This window comes from Apium graveolens, chromosome 9 (genome assembly GCF_009905375.1).
Source record: "Apium graveolens cultivar Ventura chromosome 9, ASM990537v1, whole genome shotgun sequence".
In the NCBI taxonomy this organism is placed as follows: Eukaryota; Viridiplantae; Streptophyta; class Magnoliopsida; order Apiales; family Apiaceae; genus Apium; species Apium graveolens.
In genome coordinates this window covers 107,718,999-107,735,322 of record NC_133655.1, presented here as the reverse complement: position 1 = coordinate 107,735,322, position 16,324 = coordinate 107,718,999, and the positions used below count along the sequence as shown (strand labels likewise).

Below are 16,324 nucleotides of genomic sequence, written 5' to 3'. Positions count from 1 at the left end.
AACTAGTTTAACTTACAACTGATAATTAAACATCCTTACAAACTTGCAAAACTCAAAATTGAAACATAACTCTCCTACTAGCTCATTCCAACTCAACCTGGAATTCTACATCACACACTGGTCTGGGGATCCTCGCTACCAACAGTTTCCTTCTTAATTAGAAAAGAATATAAAAAGATTCGCAAGAGTGAGCTAACTAGCTCAGCAAGTCACAATGACAATAATTGAGGATAAGCAGTGATCAAAATGAAATGATTCGGAGGAATCATGTTTCTTACTAAACAATTATTAGAATTGGATATTCACTTTTAATTTTAAAAACTAAGATTAAGCTGTTGATCAGTCACGCACTAACCCTGAGTAAGGCACACAGCTCTTCTCTATATACTGGATCCAAGTCACACATTGGCCAAATACGACCACGAATTTGGTCCACATTTAGAAAAAAACCATCCAATTCTATAACAATTTAATATGATAAACAATGTAATTCAATAAAACAAGATCATAATCAATATTAATAAGATATTTGTCTCCAAGCATAATGCAATTAATGAGTATCGTAATGATATATCAAGGTAAGTATGAAGAATGGCTTCAAGCCTGTAAAAAAATCAGGTAGTAGATGGACAATGGTTTAATGGTTATACAGGGTTTGGCTCTCTAATGTTACAAGATATTGTAGAATACATGAGTTCCTGTATGTTCAAGCAGTTCTGTTTCAGTATTTGGTATTTTGTGTGAATGTATTTGTGGAGTAGTATCATATTTGGGTGGTTTAGTGTTTGGGAATTCAACAATCAATGGTTTACAATGAATAAGGCTTACAGTTCAAGTATCAAATGAGCTGGTTAGGGTTTAGGGTTAAGCCACTCAACTATCACATGTTGATATATGATATAACTTACTTAAATTCAAAGCAATTGCAATAAAAACATGAACTGATCAGGGTACTTGCAATATGTCTCAAGAAAATTATGGAATACTTGGAATATATCACAAGAAGGTTCAAGAATACTTGCCTTATCTCAACTGATTTCCAATTTCACTTGCACTCGTCTATCGGTTCTGTTTACTGATCACTTGCTTTCCAACGCATCGATTCCTCTGCTATAAATCTCAAGTATCTATAAATACTCAATATCATATCATTCTAATCGTCATACAGACATTATAAGCTTTTATCTACCCTCTGTTTCACCCAAATCCGACATACGGATTGAAAGTTATGACTAAAACAGTCAAACAAGGAACACATAGGCATATAACACATCAATCAGATAAAACATAGCTCATAGCACGTAAAGTATTCGATAAAAATAATTTTTCAAAGAAGGTTCGGGGTTAAAATGATTTTTTTGGCATTTAACACGAATTTTTAAGCATTTTTCGGAATTAAAACGGGTAAAAAATCATTTTATAATTAAATAACAAGGTTCGAATACTCGAAATTGGCTTTAAAATAATTTATAAGTAATTATTGATCCTTAAATATAATTTAGAAAAATACTTTAAAGCTCGAAACTATTTTTCAGAATTTTTAAATCAAAAGAAATAATTAAATCTAATTAAATAATCAATTAAAATTAATTAATAAATAATTTAATTAATTAATATTTAAATTAATTGACCAATTAAATAATTAATTATTAACTAAAATTAATTAATTTATATTTATTTCTGAATTTATAAATAATTAAAATAAATTTAAAAATTTAAAAATGTATTTTAGAAATTAAAAATACAATTTTTGAATTATTTTTAAATAAAAAAATCACATAAACAAGTTTTAGAATTGAAACTGAGCAAAAGAAGATCAAAAGCGGGTTAAAAATCAGGAAAACGGGTCAGCAATCGGGTTGCCAAGAACAACCCAGACCCGCCAGAGATTTTGTAGAATCCGGCGAGGTCGGGAAGTTCTAGCGACCTCGATTAATGCTCAAATTGATATGGTTTGATCTGGTTTTTGCTTGGAATCTATTTACAACCTTCCCAGAAACACCAATCAAGCAAAAAATTTCACAAACCATGCCTGGAACGCAAAATCCGGCCACATCGGCCATAAACTCCGGCGAAAAGTTCAAAAATCCGGCGAACTCGATCCAGGAATCCTCTGTACTTCAAACCAACTTCATTCGATTCCTTTTTACACGATCTATCTATTGGTACTAATCAATTTTACTAATAACCCCTAGATCAAAAATCCTTAAATTTCAATTAAGAACATTCAAAGCATATAAACCCTAATTTTATAAATTCGAGAATCAAACACTGATTTCTCCATGATATGAAGCTCAAAATCAGTCATATAATATATCAAATTTACAAGAATTCAATGATCTACAACATGCAATCACCAATACACATAAATAACATCAAAATCAAATGTCCTAATTTAATTAAATTAAATTCAAATTTAATTAAAAATATAGAAAATTACTTGATGATTCTGCAGGTGTATGGATTGCAGAACTTGAATATACTCGTCGAGAGCTTCGTTTTGGTTACTCGCCCTATTGATCGTGAAGAGTGCATATTGACATATATAAAATTATGGATTAAAGAAGAAAAACATGGTTATAAAATGTATCAGGTTGAGGGTGGAATTAATCTGTTAGGATTTGAAAGTAGAAAATGTTTGTCCCATTAGTGTAGCATTTATTTAAAAAACTTATTTATATGATGTACACAGTTACGTTTATTTTTTATTTCGTTTCGAGAAATTAAAGGATAATACTATTCATAACTCAGTGAATTTGTTTGACGAATCTTGAAATGTTAATAATGTGTGCTTCTATTTAGTCAGCAATATTGAATAAGAGCTAATTAGGCGGAGGTGACTTATACGTGTGAACTAGGTGCTAAATGATTGGATGGAAAAAATTCACCTTGCTAATTATAATTGTGAATCAGACTTTCTTGATAGTTAAATTGACTAGATTGACATTAATTTTTTAGTTGCATTTGATGTAATTCTTTGGTTGTTGAAGGAAACAATAAAAAGACAAGTAGTTAAATTAAGTAGTTTGACATTAATTTTTAGTTGCATTTGATTTAATTATTGGGTTGTTGCAGGAAACAATAAAAAAAAGAAGTAGTTAAATTGAGTATATTGACATTAATTTTTAGCTGCATTTGATTTAATTCTTGGGATATTGCAGGAAATAATAAAAAGATAAATGGCTAGCCTCTTCCTTTGGAGTTTGGCCCCAGACTTATGAAATACCAATTCTTGACCCTTCATCGTAAGTTATTGAAGAATGACGGAATGATTCTTTTGGTAGACTGTAAATCTAAAATAGCCATTAAGTATGTAATTGCATCCTGATACAGCAACTCAGCAAGTTAACGTGTTTGGGCTCCTGTTTTTAGATAGTGCGGTTATTTAATACCAAGTATTCTAAAAAAAATAAAACATTATGATGCATCTTGCTCCATGTCTTCTTTAGAATGATTCTCGACTCATCCGAGAGCCCATTTTTGGGTCGAATAATGGATTTGTCTTTCGTGTCCAAGATAAATTGTGAGAAATATTGGGGGTGGCAGAGATCGAACCTGAGTCCCCTGCCACCTGCCAGAGCTCTGATACCATGTTGAGTAACCAGCTCATCTAAATTCTTAAAGTATTAGAGGAAGGCCCAACTGCATCTTAAGGTTTTACTTGGATTGGTTATTTGACATGATATCAGAGTTCAGGCTAGAAAATGACTCAGGTTCGATCTCTGCCACACCCAACATTTCTCACAATTTATGAGGGACACGAAATGCAAATTTATGCCCCAAATATGGGCGCCCGTGATCCACTTTTCGACCCAAAAATGGGCTTTCGAGTGAGGGGGAGTTTTAGAATATAAATCTAGTTGGGCCTTCTTCTAACATCTTATTTAACAGCCACTATCGATTGTATTGAAACCAAACTATTAAATTCGGCCTCATGTATGCAGGGGAGCAGCTAAGAAACCCGTAAGATTATTGCATGTGAAGGGTTTACATGCGGAGAAGCTTCTGGACATGAACTTGCTGAGTGCATCTGATTTGTATGTAAAACTTGGTCTCAGTGGTGAAAGACTTCCTACTAAAAAGACCTCCATTAAGATGAACAATTTGAACCCAGAGTGGAACGAGGACTTCAAGCTTACCATAAAGGATCCTCAGTCCCATGTCCTTCAGATATATGTCTACGATTGGGAAAAGGTTTTGTTATTGAGTTATATATTTTTTAATCAAATACAAATCCTAACTAATCAACTAAAACTATATATTGTAGTTGATACAGATAATTTGTAATATTAGTTAATTTTGCAGTTAAACATTTAGAAATTCTAATATTATAATTATCCAAATATTTATTTAGAAAAACAAGAGGATTGTAAACGGGGTTTTGTATTTATAGGGCTCCATTTGACTAGAACCATTACCATAAACCTTGAACCAGCTACTATGAATCTATGATGGTAATCATATTCATTATATATAAAGATTTTTTTTTGTAACTTATAGTAAAAAAAAGATGCAATTGTAGCTTAGGATATTGATAGGGATAAATAAATTATGATTGTATAATTAAATACTGCATTAATTGTACAAGTTGTGGGCTGCTAGGCCCAATAAAAAGATATATGAAACTCAGACCAGAAAGGTTAAGCCTGATGGACCAGATCAGGCCTGATGGAATAAAAAAGGCCCAAAAGCCCTAATTATTAATTAATTTCGTAATTAATTAATAAGGGAAAAATCAGTTATTGAGAAGAGTCCCGATAAGGATATAAATCCTTATAGATTAGCCTCAAGGGGACCTAAAAGGATAAGGAATCAGCTTCCTACTTCCTAGGACTCCTAAGTCTATCCTAATTCAGAGGCTTGTCCACCAAGTCTCCTATACCAAGTCCAATTCAAGGACTCCCACATCTATATAAGGGGTCTCACCCCCACCAATCAGAACTACGTTTTTTGGCTTGATTCTCTAATTCACAGAGATACGTAGGCATCTCGTAAAGGCAGATTGAGTCACGAAACACGAGGGCAGCCATTAAAGGCCTTGAGCTCCCGAATCTTAGTATTAAATACAGCAAGTAATACCTTGGTTTTTTATCCATAACATTTGGCGCCGTCTGTGGGAAAAACGCAACAACAACCATGGCGAGAACACGGAGAACAACCAGCACTCTGGAGGAGGGAACACCATCAGGGACAACCCAGGTGATTTCATCAACCGTGGAGGTTCCTCCCCATTCAACTTATGCATCTACTCAGGGGGAAGCCCAGACAGGGGCAACTCATCCTCAGCCACAAGGGACAACTCCCCCGATTATTCAAGGTACGAATCCTCAAGTTCAACAAATACATATACCTGTGAATTCTCGACCCGTCGGGTATAAATATTCAACTATTGTTACTACTAACCCCCCTTATGGGATGCCCCTTCACCCTGAGGTTGGAGGAAGTGGATATGCTGGGCGAAGCGAAGCACGAGGGCGGTCGCCCCCCTATATACGAGGTTTGGATCCTATCCCTGAGGATCGGGAATTTTCTGGTCCATACACTGAGAGAGACTCCGAATCTTCGGATGATGAAGTGGCCCCGAGAAGGAGGCGTCCTGGAAAAGAGCCAATGGCCGATGGAAGGCAACGCCCCCAAAGCACCCCAGGGGCGAATCCCCAAGAAGTGCAGGAAAAGATCAGGGCTCATGAGGCTGAAATCCAAAGGCTGAGACGTGATTTGGAGGCTCACCAAGCCACCAGATCCCACATACCTCCTAGGGGGAGAAATCATCCTCCTATCATAGACCTGGATGGTCCGGTAAGAAGAAGGGCTGCTGTCCCAAGAACTGATCCAAGCAATCTCCTTCCCCTTGGAGATCCTGATGATCCAACTCCACCCTTCACAGAAGAGATAATGAATGCCCATATCTCGAGAAAATTCAAGATGCCCACTATCAAAGCCTATGATGGCACGGGAGACCCCGCTAATCATGTTAGGACATTCTCTAATGCACTGCTGCTGCAACCCGTGAATGATGCTATAAAATGTCGGGCCTTCCCTCAAACCCTGTCGGGTATGGCTCAAAGATGGTACAGTCGCCTACCCCCAAATTCTATTGGATCATTCAGAGAACTAAGTCAGGCTTTTATTAAGCAATTCATCAGTGGAAGAGTCCATGAGAAAAGTTCAGCATCTCTTATGAGTCTTGTGCAAGGAGCTAAGGAATCCTTAAGAGATTACCTGAATCGTTTTACAAAGGAGGCTTTAAAAGTCCCAGATCTTGATGATAAGGTAGCCATGATAGCATTGCAACAAGGAACTAGGGATGAGTTTTTTAAGATGTCTTTGGCCAAACGACCCCCTGAGAGCATGTTGCAGCTCCAAGAGAGGGCAGGGAAGTATATCAAGGTTGAAGAAAGTATGAGGAAGACCGTAGTAAGTAATGAGCCCACTGGAGGCAAGAAACGAAAAACTGATTTGGAGTATATCGCTAAGGACAAATATCCTAGAACCGAACAAAACCCTGATTCAACCCCCAAGAAGGGAGGACTTGGGCAAAAGTTCACTGAATACGCTAAGCTGAATGCTCCCAGAAGTCAGATTTTGATGGAGATTGAGAAAGACAGAGATATTCGCTGGCCTAAGCCCTTGAAGGCTGATCCCGCCAAGCTAGATAGGGGCAAGTATTGCAGGTTTCACAAAGATGTTGGCCATGACACCGATGAGTGTAGGCAATTGAAAGATGAAATTGAGTTTTTGATTCGAAAAGGAAGATTGAATAAGTATACTGGAGATGGAGGGGACAGAAATAATAATGGAAGGAAGAACTTTGAAGATCGTAGGAGGGACCAAGATGATCAGGGGCGGAATCCCCAACCTAGAGGACCAGTTATAAACACCATTTATGGAGGGCCGAGACCTCAAGGGCCTGTGATAAACACGATCTTTGGAGGTCCAACTGCTGCTGGATTGTCCAAAAATTCCAGAAAGGCATATACTAGAGAGGTTATGCATATTGTTGGAGAAGCCCCGAAGAGGGCCAGGACAGAAGTAACATTGGCTTTTGATGATTCCGACCTAGAGGGTGTGAAGTTTCCCCATGACGACCCGCTGGTCATAACACCAATAATAGGAAATAGCCCGGTTAAGAGGGTCCTTGTGGATAATGGTGCTTCTGTGGATATCTTGCTCCACGACACCTTTCTAAGGATGGGGTATAACGACTCCCAGTTAACACCAACCGACATGCCGATATATGGATTTGCTGGAGTAGAATGTCCTGTGGAAGGGATAATCAAGTTGCCAACCACCATAGGTACGGAGCCAAGGCAAGCAACGCAGATGCTGGATTTCGTAGTGGTAAAGGCTAGTTCAACTTATAATGCTATCATGGGGAGAACAGGGATACATGCCTTCAAGGCAGTCCCCTCTTCCTACCATTCAGTCATGAAGTTTCCCACCCGAAACGGGATTGGAGAAGAGAGAGGAGATCAAAAAATGGCTAGAAGCTGTTATGTGGCCTCTTTGAGGGCAGATGGAGTCGGGGGGCAGGTTCTCCCTATTGAAGATATGGATGATCGAGAAAATGATGAGAATAGAGGAAGGCCAGCAGAAGAATTGGTTTCGGTTCCTTTAGATCCCAAGAATCCTGAGAGGATGACTTTCATTGGAGCCACATTAGAGGAGCCCCTTAGAGGGAAGTTAGTGAAATTTTTGCAAGAAAATAGTGATGTGTTTGCATGGTCAGCAGCTGATATGCCAGGCATAGACCCGGAGTTAATTACTCACAAGCTAAACGTGGATCCAAGTCGGAAGACAGTGAAACAAAAGAAAAGAAATTTTGCCCCGGAAAGACAAGAGGCTATAAAGCAGGAAGTGGAAAAGCTCTTAGAGGCTGGTTTCATTGAGGAGATTCAATTTCCGGAGTGGTTAGCAAACCCTGTAATGGTGAAGAAGGCTAATGGAAAGTGGAGGATGTGTATAGACTTCACCGATCTGAATGATGCATGCCCCAAAGACTGTTTTCCGCTGCCTAGAATTGATACTTTGATTGATGCCACCGCTGGACATGAGATGCTGAGTTTCATGGATGGGTTTAGCGGATACAACCAGATCAAAATGCATAAGGATGACATTCCAAAGGTATCATTTATCACTGACTTTGGTGTTTATTGTTATCTTGTTATGGCGTTTGGTCTCAAGAATGCAGGAGCCACCTATCAAAGGTTGGTGAATAAAATTTTTAAGGATCTTATTGGGAAGACTATGGAAGTCTATGTTGATGACATGCTAGTCAAGAGTCTAGTAAAGACTGATCATATAACCCATTTGAGGGAAGCTTTTGAGGTCCTGAGGTACCACAAGATGATGTTGAATCCCACGAAGTGTGCTTTCGGAGTAGGATCTGGAAAATTCTTGGGATTGATGGTCTCAAAGAGGGGAATTGAGGCTAACCCCGATAAAATAAAGGCAATCCTGGACATGGAACCCCCAAAAACTGTCAAGGATGTTCAGAAACTCACAGGAAGGGTTGCTGCGCTAGGACGATTCATCTCCAAGTCAGGAGACAAGTGCTTGTCATTCTTCAAGTCATTAAAGAACATTAAAGACTTTGTATGGAGTGAGGAAAATCAGAAGGCATTTGAAGAGTTAAAGAAGTATATGGGCCAGGCCCCGTTGTTGGCCAAGCCAGTTCTGGGTGAAGTTTTATTCTTGTACTTGGCTGTTTCAGAAAGCGCCTTGAGCGCGGTGTTGGTTAAGGAGGAACTGAAAGTCCAGAAAACCGTATACTATGTCAGCAAAATTTTGCATGGTGCTGAGTTGAATTATTCAGCCATTGAGAAATTCGCTTTAGCCTTGGTGATGGCTTCAAGAAAGCTGCGTCCTTATTTTCAAGCTCACCAAATTGAAGTGCTAACAAATCAGCCACTGAGAAATATCATTCACAGTCCCAAGGCAAGTGGGAGACTAATTAAGTGGGCAATAGAGTTGGGAGAGTTCGATCTCAAGTATAAGCCACGTATGGCCATAAAAGCCCAGGCACTAGTTGACTTCGTGGTGGAATGTACCATACCCAACCAAGAAGTCGGGGGGCAGGAAGATACCACACCTCAAGACAAGGGAGTCGACAATGGGGACAAGGAGAAAGAATATTGGGTTCTCTATTTTGATGGAGCATCAAAAACAAATTCCAGTGGAGCAGGGTTGGTTTTGCAAAGCCCTGATGGATTCTTAATTGAGTATGCCATGAAGCTAGACTTCCCAACCACAAACAATGAGGCAGAGTATGAAGCCCTGATTGCTGGCCTTGGTCTAGCTGGGACACTTAGAGTCAAAAACTTAAAGGTCCGTGGAGACTCGAAGTTGATCATATCCCAGGTAAAGGGAGAATTTGAAGCAAGGGATGATACGATGGCAAAGTATGTTCGCTTAGTAAGGGCTGTGATGACCCAATTTAATGAATGCCATGTTGAACACATTCCAAGGGAAGAAAATGCTAAAGCAGATGCGCTATCAAAGTTTGCTTCATCTGAGATTGAAGAAAGTTCAGGAAGTGTGTACTTCCGTGTTTTGAAGACACGAAGCATAGATGTTAAGCTTGTGGCTCCCGTAGGCTTGGAGACATCATGGATTGATCCCATCAAGGCTCACATTCAGACCGGTTGGTTGCCAAGCGATACAATTGAGGCACGGAAGTTAACTGTTCGAGCACTAAGGTACTCTTTGATAGATGGGATTCTATATAAAATATCTTTCGTGGTTCCTTACTTGAGGTGTCTCAGGCCCGATGAGGCACGCTTGGCTCTTGAGGAAGTGCATGAAGGCATTTGTGGGCAACACTTGGGGGGCAGGGCCTTGGCTCATAAGATAACTCGTTTAGGCTTCTATTGGCCAGAAATGATGGCTGATGCCAAAGAATATGTAAAGAAGTGTGATCGTTGTCAGAAGCATGCACCAGTCGCCAGACAACCCCCCGAGATGCTGACCTCTATCAACTCACCTATTCCCTTTGCTATGTGGGGGATGGATATTCTAGGGCCTTTTCCTATGGCCACAGCACAAAGGAAGTTTCTGATTGTAGCCATTGATTATTTCACTAAGTGGATCGAAGCCAAACCTTTGGCCAAAATCACAACTAAGCAGGTTGCACAATTCCTGTGGGAAAACATTATGTGCCGATATGGAATTCCCCGTATCCTCGTCACTGACAATGGAACACAATTCAACAACGAGGAATTCAAGAAGTATTGCGAAGAAAATGAAATTGAGTTACGGTTCACCTCTGTGGCTCACCCGCAAGCCAATGGGCAAGCGGAGGTAGCAAATCGGATAATCCTGGATGGACTAAAGAAGAGGATCGAGAAGTCAAGAAATAATTGGGTAGATGAGATACTTCCAATATTATGGGCCTACAGGACTACTTGTAGAGTCACGACAGATGCAACTCCTTTCATGTTGGCATATGGGGCGGAAGCAGTAGTTCCCGTGGAGATATCACATTCCTCTCCAAGGATTCAGGCCTTCGATGAGAAAGAAAATGAGGAAGGGCAGAGATTAGCCCTGGATTTAATTGATGAAGTGCGAGATAAAGCACACGCAAAGATAGTAGAATATCAGAAAAAGGCTTCATTCTACTACAACCTAAGGGTTAAAGAGAGGTTTTTCAAACAAGGTGACCTAGTCTTGAGAAAAATAGAGGCTTCTGGTGTCGGACAGAAAGGAAAGCTTGCCCCAAATTGGGAAGGGCCGTATAAAGTCAAGAGCGTTCAGGGTAGAGGAACCTACAAGCTGGAGACTATGGATGGTTTTGAAGTCCCGAGAACCTGGCACGCACAAAACCTGAAGGTTTACTACGTGTAAGATGGTCGAAGTACGATTCTCACTTGTCATTATGACAAGTAGGTTTAAAAGCACCTTGAAGCTTTGTTAGCTATTATAGATCAGGGTCGAACCCATATTATGTAAGGTTTTGGAAAACCAGACTTGAAATTGAAGAGTTCGAAATTATTTCAACCTATGGATGTTTGAGTTGTGATAATACTTGTGTGGCCCATTAAGCCAAGTTTGAATATTAAAGTATCGGAAAAATGAAGGAGAGAATGCAAATAAGGAAAGTAGCATAGCCCCGCAGGGTAATAAGTTTTAATACAAACAAAAGTCCAGACATAAATTAAGGATAAAATTACAAAATAGAAAAACTACTCCTCCATGTGGGAGCCTTCATTCTCTTCCTCCTTATCAGCGCCTTCAGCGTCCTTCGCAGGAGAAGCGGGAGGAGAAGCAGTGTTAGGATCCAAGATGCGATCATCTGGCTGAGGAGAGTCGAAGAGGGCATCTATGCTGTCCTCTGACTCAGCCTGCTCAGGACTTATAAAGTCCTTAGGGTCGACTAAGCCCTGGTACTTCTCAGAAACAGCCTTCACGGCCGCATCCCATCCCTGAGTGAACTGTAGGGAGTAAAGACCCTCATCATGAATCTCCATGAGATTCTTAAACTTGTCAGAATCCATGTAGTCATCAATGAGCTTATCCTTATCGCTCCTGAGTTTCACCAGCTCGGAATGAGCCTTAGCCAGCTCCTCTTTCTTCGTGTCCAGCTTCTTCTCCAGGACCTTGGCTCTCTCCTCCCACTTCTTCATCTCCTTCTCAAAAACATCAGAGTTACCCTTCCAAGATCTAGCCTGATGTAGGGCCGCCTGGAAATAGGTATTACTCTGCAAAGAAATATGTATGAGTTGGCGCAAATTCATTGGGATACAAGAAAAGTTGAAATTCACAAAAGGAAGAGAAGAAAAAAGAAAATTACCACAGCTTGGGCTTGAGAACCCAGAAGCTCAATAGTCTCGACATCACTCCCCGTAACAATGTCAGTGAAATCATGGGGAGTGATGGAATGGTACGACCAATCCTTGGCATGTTTGGTGGATCCAACCACCGTATCGCTCCTCCTGAAGCCCCAGTTAGGCCTGAAGGAATGTGCCTTAAGTGGAGGATCCACATCGTCCCCTAGCTCGACCACCGGGACGTGGGGCTTAAGGAAAGTAGGACCGTCAGGTTTGCTCCTGGGGTCCCTGTTTAACTTGGCCCTCTTCTGGCGGCCAGATTCCCCCTCCTTGGGCCTATTGACATTATTAATAGCCTCACAAGCTGAAAGGAAAAGCAGAAGGAATATTAAAATCCAGAAAAAAGAAAAAGTGCGATTAAAGAGAAGGAAAAATAATTACGCAGGTATAAATTTACCCTTATCACTGGCCTGGGAGAGACCAACTTTCTTCAAGGAAAATTCCTCTAAAAGGGTCCAGGTGTCTGTTTTCCCATCATCTGAAATTAAGGCTTGGTAGGCCACCTCCTCCTCATCAGTTAATCTGATGCTACCAGGACTACCATCTGATACTTTGCAAAATGGCCTACGGAAGAGTGTGGCCCAATCACCCCCAGCCCAGGTCAGCCTGACAAACTCATCCCTCCATTTAGGGTTGTTCTCAACTATAGAGTTACTGTCAAAGATATGGGGAATTTTGGGCCGTTGGCGAATTAAAACCCAGCCCGGCTGACTCATGGAACTATTATAGAATTGGAAAACTTTCCTAAAGACTGCTACGGAAAGAGGAAAGCTATTCCTGAGACAAAGGACCATAAAACAGATAATGTTCCTCCAGGCGTTAGGAGGGAGTTGACAAGGGTTGATTCGTACATCGGCTAGTAAACGAGGAATAAATTCGTGAAATGGGAACCTAAGACCTGCGGTCAGGGCTCCTCGATAAATGAACAGGGTATCCCCCTCCCAATTACAAGTCCTATCCCCAGGGGCGGCTGGAGTGATCCTAAGGTGGGGTGGAAGTCTGTACAGGGTATTCATAGACTCTATCCTACCATCTAACTCATGAAAAGTGTTACCATGATTATACGAATCTAACTTAGACAGAGAAGGATATTCATCACCTCTCGAGTTAATCATATCAATGAGGGAAGTATATGGAGATTGAATTTGGATGTTTGTACCTCTCTTAGAGACATTCATCTTCTGCAAACGAGCTAGGTCACGGTCCGCCATTAATATGCTTCGGTTGAAGGCTTGAAACCCAGAAATACTTGAGAATGGAGGAGCTGCGGTGGCTTTGGTCACCGGAAATCGCCTTCAAAAAGGAGAACTTTAGAGAAAAATGTGAGATGAAATGAGAAGTGGGAAGTGAAGTGAGGATTCTCACTCCACACTACACTTATATAGGCGAAAAGCTCGGAATACGAGGCGTTTTTAGGCCCATTTAGCCAGGCCCAACCTAAAGGCCCATCTACAAGAAGTATCAGGAACAATCTAGAAGCTCCTGTGGAATTTAAAAAGTCAAAAATCGACCAGAACCTTAATATGGTTCGATCAGAGTCCTGATCGATGCAAAAGAGAGTCCTGATCGATATCTTATTCGAACAGAAGGGAAGAAATCTCCTAAGATCGATCAGAGTCCTGATCGACAGAGAAGAGAGTCCTGATCGATATGCTATTCGAACAGAAGGGAAGAAATCTCCTAAGATCGATCAGAGTCCTGATCGACAGAGAAGAGAGTCCTGATCGATATGCTATTCGAACAGGAGGGAAGAAATCCCCTAAGATCGATCAGAGTCCTGATCGACACAGAAGAGAGCCTTGATCGATATCTTATTCGAATAGGAGGGAAGAAATCCCCTAAGATCGACCAGAGTCCTGATCGACGGAGAACAGCATCCTGATCGATATTCCATTCGATCAGAATGGTCGAGAGCCATTTAATTCGTTCAGAGTCCTGATCGAAACCGATCAGGAATCCTGGTCGATTAAGCCCGTGTAGCAATCGACTAGGGTGTCACTTTGAAGGCCAATTCGGTCAGAATCCTGATCGAAATCGATCAGGAATCCTGTCGACCAGAGTGTAAGATCCTGAGCTAATTCGATCAGGATCCTGATCGATTTTGGCTGCATCCTGATCGATTTTGACTGCATCCTGATCGATTTCGAATGCATTCTGATCGATTTTAAGCCAGAAAATTAAGGGATAAATCCCAGAAATTAAGAGAAAATTCCAGAAATTAAGGATAAATCCCAGAAATTAAGGGAAAAATCCAGAAATTAAGGGAAAAATCCAGAAATTAAGGATAAATCCCAGAAATTAAGGGAAAATTCCAGAAATTAAGGATAAATCCCAGAAATTAAGGGAAAAATCCAGAAAATAAGGGAAAAATCCAGAAATTAAGGATAAATCCCAGAAAAATAAGGAAAAATCCCAGAAAAATTAGGGAAAATCCCAGAAAAATTAGGGAAAAATCCAGAAATTAGGGAAAAAATCCCGGAAATAAGGGAAAAATTCCTGGAAATCAAAATAATTCCTAAATAAAAGGAAAAATTCGTTGTAAACGTGTAGGTCGCTCCACACTTTACGGAAAAACGAAACCCTGTAAGGGAACAAATAGACTTAACTTCTGCGAAACCTATTCAATGTTTCCCAAAAGTTGGGGGGCAAATGATAGGGATAAATAAATTATGATTGTATAATTAAATACTGCATTAATTGTACAAGTTGTGGGCTGCTAGGCCCAATAAAAAGATATATGAAACTCAGACCAGAAAGGTTAAGCCTGATGGACCAGATCAGGCCTGGTGGAATAAAAAAGGCCCAAAAGCCCTAATTATTAATTAATTTCGTAATTAATTAATAAGGGAAAAATCAGCTATTGAGAAGAGTCCCGATAAGGATATAAATCCTTATAGATTAGCCTCAAGGGGACCTAAAAGGATAAGGAATCAGCTTCCTACTTCCTAGGACTCCTAAGTCTATCCTAATTCAGAGGCTTGTCCACCAAGTCTCCTATACCAAGTCCAATTCAAGGACTCCCACATCTATATAAGGGGTCTCACCCCCACCAATCAGAACTACATTTTTTGGCTTGATTCTCTAATTCACAGAGATACGTAGGCATCTCGTAAAGGCAGATTGAGTCACGAAACACGAGGGCAGCCATTAAAGGCCTTGAGCTCCCGAATCTTAGTATTAAATACAGCAAGTAATACCTTGGTTTTTTATCCATAACAGATATAATATTTTGTGAAGCATACTTTATTTACATATATATGAATCTGAATTTGGAAATAAGTTTCTTATGTAATTCCTAGGTTGGGAGGCATGACAAGCTCGGTATGCAGCTCATCCCATTGAAGCTACTTGTGCCGACTGAGAGAGGAATTTGCAGTGAATCTTCTTAAGAACATAAATTCTAATGACACTCATGACAAAAAGCAGAAAGGAAAAATCATGTTAGATCTAACTTTTATACCTTTTAAAGAGGACTATGAGAGAACTGGCTCTCTTGTTCTACAACATTCGATGAATAAAATTTCAGTAAAAAGGTCCAAGTCCAGCAACGGGTACGGAGCAGGTTTACTTCTTATCACAATTGTAAGCACAAAAGATTTTGAGGAAAAGCACCACACCAATCCTTCTGCTTTGGTTGTTTTTAGAGGAGATATAAAAAAAACAAAGGTGAACTTACAGAAACAACATCGCTCTATGTCCCTCATAAATTGTGAGAAATATTGGGGGTAGCAGAGATCGAACCTGAGTCCTCTGCCAGCCTGAGCTCTGATACCATGTCAAGTAACCAACTCATCTATAACCTTAAGGTATTAGAGAATGGCCATTTTGAGGATCTGATATTATTCTAACAATATAGATTAATTTTTGGATTATTGCAATTTTCACCAGAAAATCAAGAAAACCCGTGACCCAACTTGGGAGGAGGAATTTCAATTTATGTTAGATGAGACTCCTGTAAATGATGTTATTTACGTTGAAATCACAAGTACAAAAAGGTTATCTTTCAAGTTCAAGGTATGGCCATATTATACAATGTATTAATTATCTCCATTCTTGCTTTGAATTGTTTCACCTCACATTATCAATATTCAAATTTAATTTCGTGTTGGATGCATGAATCACTAGGGCATGTTCGCATTAATCTGGCCGATGTAGTTGACAACGGTCGGATGAACAAGAAATTCTATCTTATCAAATCAAGAAATGGAGTGTTACATGTGATATTTCGTATTTTTCAGAATCATTTTTTTGTATTATTTGAATATGTTTAAGTGATTTTCTGATTTAGAAGGAGTAAAATGGTGGATATTTTATTCATGTTTGACGAGTTCGTGTTATTAAATGGTAATATGCTAATTTTTAAGTGTTGTTTCGATCCTTGTTAATTTCTAAAAATATTTACTTAATTATATTATTTTCAAAAGTTTATTTGAAAGCCGATCATTTTATTGATATCGGTAAATTGAGTTCGTTTTGTAATATTAGGGATTGAGTGGATA

General features: G+C 39.7%; 1 pseudogene; it reads left to right on the top strand.

Annotated features, from left to right (window-relative positions):
- Positions 1-565: 565 nt before the first annotated feature.
- On the top strand, positions 566-16,096 carry LOC141685466 (synaptotagmin-3-like; annotated as a pseudogene).
- Positions 16,097-16,324: the final 228 nt, after the last annotated feature.